We start from the raw sequence: 7,211 nt of genomic DNA, 5'->3' as shown, positions 1-7,211 counted from the left end.
CCCCCAAATATTCTCTTTCCTTTCATTCCTTCCACAGATACATAATGAGCATCTACTATTTGTCAGGTTCTGACAATTCAGTAGATACAAGATAGTTCCTAACTCTAATTTTGGGGAAAAAGACAAATAAAACCAAGAGAACAAACAAATTAAATAATTACAAACTATGTTAAGTGCTCTGATGAAAATGAACAGTGATAAGGTAGAGAGCAATTTTCCTGTACGAGGCAGGAGATCAAGGGGAGCACTTTCTAGCTAATGTAGTCAAAGAGGACCTCACCGAGAAGATGACAAACTGAAAGCTGTTAAAGGGTTAGTTTTGTAAAAAGCAACAGCCTAGTCAATGGCCCAGTGCCTGGACAGAGCTTGGAGAGAACCATAGAAATGATAGCAAGTCAATGTAGCCAGAGAAATAGCAAGGGTGGAGGATGTGATGGAGAGATTGGTTGTTCTAAGCAGGGCAGTGACATGATTACATTTACATTTAAAAAGTGCAATCTAGGTGCCCTGTTTTTCCAAAGTAAAATAAAATCATTATTGCCTTCCTAAATAACAAATGTTAAGCATTCCTCTTTGGAACTTCCCAAGTCCCACTGGGAAAACATCTCAGACCCTTGGGGGGTGGCTGCAACTCCGACCTGGTCCCCTGAGGCAGAATACTGCTCCTCTCCACACCAGCAATTGGAATCCCTTCCTAGGAGCTAATGAAGTGAAGCGGAGTGGGGGGGGGGGGGATGAGTGCAAAGGCCCTGAGGCAGAAAGGAACCTGGCTTGTTTGAGGACTTGAAAGATGCTGAGAACTGAGAATGTGGGGGAGCTGAATGCGTGCCAATGTGAGAGAGGAAAGTTAGGTACAGACTCTGAAGAGCCTGGCACACAGTGAAGATTTAGATCTTAATCTGAAGAACAGCGGGCAACGGGCTTTGAGCAGGGGATGGCTGTGAATATAGTTGCGTTTTGAAAAGCTCCCGCTGTCTGAGTGTGAATGGATTGGAAGAGGAAAGAGTAATTGGGTGGAGAGGACAACCATCATCTAGGAGAGAGGTGATGGTGGACTAGACTGGAGTGCTGGCAGCAGGATACAGAGAAGTAGGAGGCTTCGAGATGCATTCAGGAGGCAAAATTAACAGGTGATGGATAGTGTCCAGTCCTGGCCTTCGTGTGATCACAGTGGATACGAGTGAGAGGGGACTTCGTGCTCCGGACCCGGGAGAAGGCCTGTTCCCGCGCGTCAGGGCAGTGGGCGTGTCCCGCCCGAGCCGTCGCCACGGTGATCGGGTGGGGCGGGGCCGAGGGCGGGGCAGCTGAGGCGCTGCGTCACTCGGTGGAGTCGATGGTGCGTGTGTGTGGGGGGCGGGGGATACGCTGGGCGCGTCCCCGGGGTCACGTGGTGCGCAGCACGCAGAGTCCTTCAGTCGGTTGGACCCGGAGCGGAGCAGCCGGAGCGGGGCTGTGAGGTGAGCTCGCGGCAAGGCGCGGCGAGGTGAAGCCGGCTGGCTGGGGCAGGGTCGGGTCGGGCCGGGCCCGCGTCGCGCGCGTGCCGTGCTGGCGGGATCGGTGACGGACGCCACCACTGCTCCGGTCTCCTACCCGGCCCCGCTCCCCGCCTGGCCCGGCTCGCCCAGCCCGGAGGGAGGCCCGGGGACCGCTGCTGAGAGCGTGGCGGGCGTGCGGGCGGCGCCCAATCCCTAGGGCTGCCCGTAGGAGTGACGGTGGCTGCGGCCAATCAGCGACTCCCGAGGGGGCTGGGCCGCGGGGTGCGGGGCCCGGGGCGCGGAACGGGCCGTGTTGGGGGTGGGGTGTAAGCGCTAGGGCCGGAGCCTGAGCTGTGTGGCCCTCGAGAGCTACACAAGCAGCCCCTGCAGTTGCCTTGTGCTTTGGGAACGCGTTTTCTTTTACTGACTCTTTTATCCTATTCTGGGGAGCACACCCCTTTCTCAAGCGCCAGACTATGGGAGTGTCCCCTTTCTCTATAGTTTTTAGAAAATGTGGTCGGTGCACCCCGTTTCTTCAGCTCCAGCCCTGGGATGTTATCTAAATTTCCAAAGCCTGCCCAACTAAGGATGTATCCCTTGACCCACGACCCCCAAACTGGGAGGACACTACCTTTTCGAGCCTCCAGTCTGAGTAAGCATCCCCTTTCAAATTTTGGGGTTCTTCCCATTAGCGAGTCTTAAATCTGGGGTCCAATAACCAAAGTTTTTTTGGTACTTATATTCGCACAAAATCGAGGAAGAATTCCCTTTTCCAGGCTCCAAATCTGGCAACGTGCTTTCCAGAATTTCTTAAATTTAGGGGCCAGTTCCTTTCCCTGCTCTTTCAAAATCTGGGAGTGCACCTCATTTCCAGAGTCTACCGAAAATGAGATCCAAATCCTGAAATTTTAGGATACGTATTTGTATTTACACAAGGAAATTCACTACTTTTTCCAGTCACTGTATTCTTGCGGTTGCACCGTTTTTCATGAGTTCTCTAAGTCCGACTACCTTATTTCCTGGGGGAGACTTTTCATATCTGAAAGTGTATTTGTTTCCTGTGCCCTCCAGATGTACAGCATGCACTACTTTTGGTTACACAATTCTCAGGGTGCAGCAACCTTCCTGGTGCTTGTTAAATCTGGGACGGCGCACCTTTTTTCTGAGTTTGTTCATTTCCATACGATGGTACAAGGTTCTTGAGCTTTTTTGCCATCCAAGATATTTTCTTTCCTCAGCTTCCTTACCTCTTTGGAACCCCTTTTCCCTTTAGGTGCTCTCCCTGTCAGAGCAGTGCACCTATTTCCTCTTCCTTCCTCTGGTGAATAAATATCTTCAGCACCACACTTTCTCTGCTTCTGGGGCCTTTTTTCTGTGCACACTTCCTAGTCTTACCTCCTGAAGTCCCCTCCCCCTAGGGGAGGATCTCCCCGCCCATCCTAAAGGGGATGCCTGCATGTTGTCTCCCATGTGTCTCCTTTATCTTTTACTTTTCTGCTAACAGGAGCTCTTTTCTCTTGGCTTGCCCTATCCCCGGGCATTTTTCTGGTTTCTTTCTTTCTTTGGACACTGCTCTGCTTATTGGTGGCTGTAAAGATTTTCCCTTTTCCTCCCCTTGCTCTGGAAGTGGCTTCAAGTCCAGGGCTGCTTGACTCCCCAGCGCTGGATTTAAACTAGAAAGGAATCCCCTTGCATTTCTTTGGTTATTCACAGCGCTCTTAATCCTCCTGGTGGTTTGCTTCCTATAAGATTCTGGTTAGATGGGTACTGTTTTCTCCTTTGCTTTATTTCCCTTCGTTGGAAAAAAACAAAACCAAAAAACCCTCGAGATTCTTTAGTCTTGCTTCCAACTCATACGCTTCCTCCCTACATTGGCTTTTTTCCTTCCTTTTATCAAGAAAGGAGGTCATTTGGAGGAATCTCTTGGTCACTCTTTTTTTGTTGTTGTTTCTGGGGGAGAAGTGGGAGATGGATATTTACCTCTCCCCGTAATCCTCTCACTTATCTGCCAAGCCTTGCCCCCAACTCCCTCCTTAAAATCTGCAAATGTCTGAGACCTCTCCTCTCCTAAGAGCCTCTCAGTAGGTTCTTTCTTTTGTATTTCCCTCTGTCTTTCCAGATCTTACTCAGGGCTTCTCAGCGGGAACGAACCAGATTAATTTCTCCACAGCTGGAATCTCAAGTGCTTATGGGATAATGACACCTCTGACCTTTCTCCCTTTCGGGAAGTACTTGAGTGTGCAGCTGTATGAGGCCTCAGTGCGGGAGAGAGTTTGAGCCCGAGAAGCTACCCTGGCAGGACAAGGCAGAAAAATACTGCATTTTCAGGACCACGTCCTTCTGAATCTCATTTGAAGATTGGATGTTTGCCAAGCACCTGCTTCTTAGGGATGCTGGGGGATTTAATGATACTCCTAGGAACCTGTAGGAATTAATGGGGCTTTTGGTGAAGTGCTCTGAACTCAGTGTTGGAACTTGAATAAAATGAATCATTATTGTATTTTCAGAACAACTAAGCTGTTTTAAATTTCATGTGCATGAAAATGCTAGAACTGTGTTATTTCAGGAAGTGAAATGGATCCCACATTTATATCATGTGGTCATTAGTAAGTACCAAATTCATTAAAAAGCGTTGGAGGTCTGTCTGAGCAGTACCTAATAAAATATGGTATACAGAAAGTGAACAGGTACTTTGTCTCTTATTTGCCTGTTTGGTACTCTATCTGTGTAGTGCTATATATATAGTCCACCCTTAAAGTATTCTGCACCAGTGCTGCTCAAACTTGAATGTGCAAATAAATCACCTGGGGTGGGGAGTGTCTTGCTAAAATGCTGATTCTAATCCAGTAGGTTTAGGGTGGGGCCTGAGTATATTCTTTTCTAATTCCCAGGTGGTGTTAATATTACTGAACTGAACTTTGAGTAGTTAGGTTCTGTGCACAAAGTTAAAGATTTCTCTTTGAAAGTAGGAAGGTGGTGGTTAGCTTTAAGCTGGGGCATTATTTTCCATTCTCTCTTTATCTAGACGCGCAAGCCTTAGAGTTTGTACAAGTCCCCTTTGGAGGACTACTATTTATATTCATTTGTAGTTATTCTAGCATTAAACTTTTAAAATCACGGCTGGAACTTCTCCAGGAGTTTGATTCCTATGTATTTTGTCAAATTTAAATGCTTAACTATTTCTTGGGACTTCCCTGGGGGTGCAATGGTTAAGAATCCGCCTGCCAATGCAGGGGACATGGGTTCGAGCCCTGGTCTGGGAAGATCCCACATGCCGCGGAGCAACTAAGCCTGCGTGCCACAACTACTGAGCCTGCGTGCCACAACTACTGAGCCCACACGCCACAACTACTGAAGCCTGCGTGCCTAGAGCTCATTCCCTGCATCAAGAGAAGCCACTGCAATGAGAAGCCTATGCACTGCAACGAAAAGTAGCCCCCGCTCGCTGCAACTAGAGAAAGCCCGTGCGCAGCAATGAAGACCCAACACAGCCAAAAACAAATAAATAAACAAATTTATGTAATAAATAAATAAATAAATAAATAAATAAATAAATGCTTAACTATTTCTTGATTGAAGGTAAACATAACTCTTGACATAAAATCATTCTAGTAAATCCTATGTAGTAATCAGCCAGCTTGCCTCTCTGGTTCCTCATCTATTACCCTACCATGGGTAGTGATTCTGAGAGACTCCAAGTCAACAGGGTCACAGGTATTGGAATTTCCAAGGAGTCCTTCTTGATTTTCTAGGTCCTGGAAATGGGCCTGGGAGATGCAGGTGCCTGGACCCTGAATGGAAGCTACTGACTTGTCTCTGTATGAAGCTTCACAAAGGTGAATGCCGGTGGGAATATGACATTATTCTTTGGTGGGAATCATGGCTTATGATGCGCTCTCTCCTTTTATATCCACAGCTATTTTTAAGTCTTAGTGGGTTTTTCCTTTCTAAGTGTCTTAGGTCATCTGTACCTATTTCCCTGGCTATATCACCTGTCGTGGACTTTTCCCAGCATGATCCTATTCTGGGCCCTAATCAGGACAAACCTGAATGACTAGACTATTTTGTGTCCTGGTCCTCTCCCTTCCCCCCATCCCTCACATGAGTGTCAGATAGATCCTCTTCAGTAACGGATTTGATCTGGATTTGGCACTAGTCCCAGCTCTTCCACTCACTGTGAGACCTCAGGCAAGTTACTTAATACTACTGGACCTCATTCTCCCCATTTGTAAAGTGAGGGGCTGATTATCTCCAAGGTCTACCCTGCTCTGAGCCTTTGTTCGTGCCTTGCTTAGAAACCCAGTGTCTGTGGGAGCTTGTAGCAGATCTGATTTCCTTCACGTGCTCTTTTGGGCATGCTGCCAATCATTTCCATGTCCGAGTCACTTCTGCCACTGCCTCTTTTCTAGCCGAGGCAGCCACCTTGTCTTCACACCCAGCTTCAGCATTCTTCTGCCTCCGTGTCCTCTGCCATTTCCATGCTTTATTTCATTCAAAACTGTCTAAGCTTCTCAAAGAAGTCTTCCTTGAATTCTCCATTCAACGTTAGCTACTTCCCTGAATCACTAAGAGGGAGTCTGTAGTTGACATGCAATTTTGTTTATTTTCAAGTTCCCTTATCTGATGTGTATTTTAAAAATGTTTTTCCCTCCTCCTCACCCCAGCTTTCTTTTTTGCTTTGAATTAGCAGAGTAGGTAGAATTAAATTTAAAAATGAAGCAGGTAGTTTGCCTTTTGCTGGAGTTTGGGGAAAATGAATGTAATGCTTTTAGCCATCTTGTCTCAAGGTCTCAAGGAAATCAGCTAGCTGGTTCTTCACCCTGGATTTTTTTTTTTTTTTTTTTTTTTTGCGGTATGTGGCCCTCTCACCATTGTGGCCTCTCCCGTTGCGGAGCACAGGCTCTGGATGCGCAGGCCCAGCGGCCATGGCTCACGGGCCCAGCCACTCCGCAGCATGCGGGATCCTCCCAGACCAGGGCACGAACCAGCGTCCCCTGCATCAGCAGGCGGACCCTCAACCACTGCGCCACCAGGGAAGCCCCATCCTGGATTTTAAAGGTGCTTAAACACCCTATCAAATTTGAAAGTGTTTCCTAAGTTCAAACTTCATTTTTTTAAAACAAATTTATTTATTTTATTTATTTATTTTTGGCTGCATTGGGTCTTTGTTGCTGCGCGTGGGCTTTCTCTAGTGGTGGCGAGCGGGGGCTACTCTTCTCTGCGGTGTGGGTGCTTCTTATTGCGGTGGCTTCTCTTGCTGCGGAGCACAGGCTCTACGCATGTGGGCTTCAGTAGTTGTGGCTCGCAGGCTCTAGAGCGTGGGCTCAGTAGTTGTGGCGCATGGGCCCAGTTGCTCTGCAGCATGTGGGATCTTCCCGGACCAGGGATCGAACCCGTGTTCCCTGCATTGGCAGGTGGATTCTTAACCACTGTGCCACCAGGGAAGTCCCCAAACTTCATTAAAAAATTACTTCTAAATGCTCTTCCTTCTAGGAACACACTCAGCCACAAAACCTGACAAGAAGTTGCTAAGGACAATGATAAGAAATTTAAATTTTAAATAACTTCATCAGTGAGTAAAGCTAACAATTCTTTGAGAGCACCTGATTATTCTCAAGGGCAGCTGCTGATGTTGCTTGGAAATCAGGGATCAAAGATGTATATAACCTAATCCCCCTTCCTCATCTTTCTAGGAAGTGATGGGATGTTTACATGTTTCTTGATAAACCTTTTTTT

At 47.4% G+C, this 7,211-nt stretch overlaps 1 protein-coding gene across 5 annotated transcripts in view; it reads left to right on the top strand.

Annotated features, from left to right (window-relative positions):
* The first annotated feature begins 1,328 nt into the window (after positions 1-1,328).
* Positions 1,329-7,211, top strand: part of PHF20 (PHD finger protein 20) — a 133,192-nt gene continuing 127,309 nt past the window's right edge. For 4 of the 5 annotated variants that reach the window (XM_079944297.1, XM_079944296.1, XM_079944294.1 and 1 more), the window contains exon 1: positions 1,329-1,457. The gene's annotated coding sequence lies outside the window, so the exon portion shown is untranslated. Of the gene's footprint in view, positions 1,458-5,128; positions 5,312-7,211 lie in introns of those variants that run through there. The other variant, XM_079944295.1, reaches the window with a different exon arrangement.

The sequence above is a fragment of the Stenella coeruleoalba genome, assembly GCF_951394435.1.
Source record: "Stenella coeruleoalba genome assembly, chromosome: 15".
Lineage (NCBI taxonomy): Eukaryota > Metazoa > Chordata > Mammalia > Artiodactyla > Delphinidae > Stenella > Stenella coeruleoalba.
Note: the sequence above shows the minus strand (reverse complement) of the source record. Positions and strands in the feature narration are given on the sequence as shown.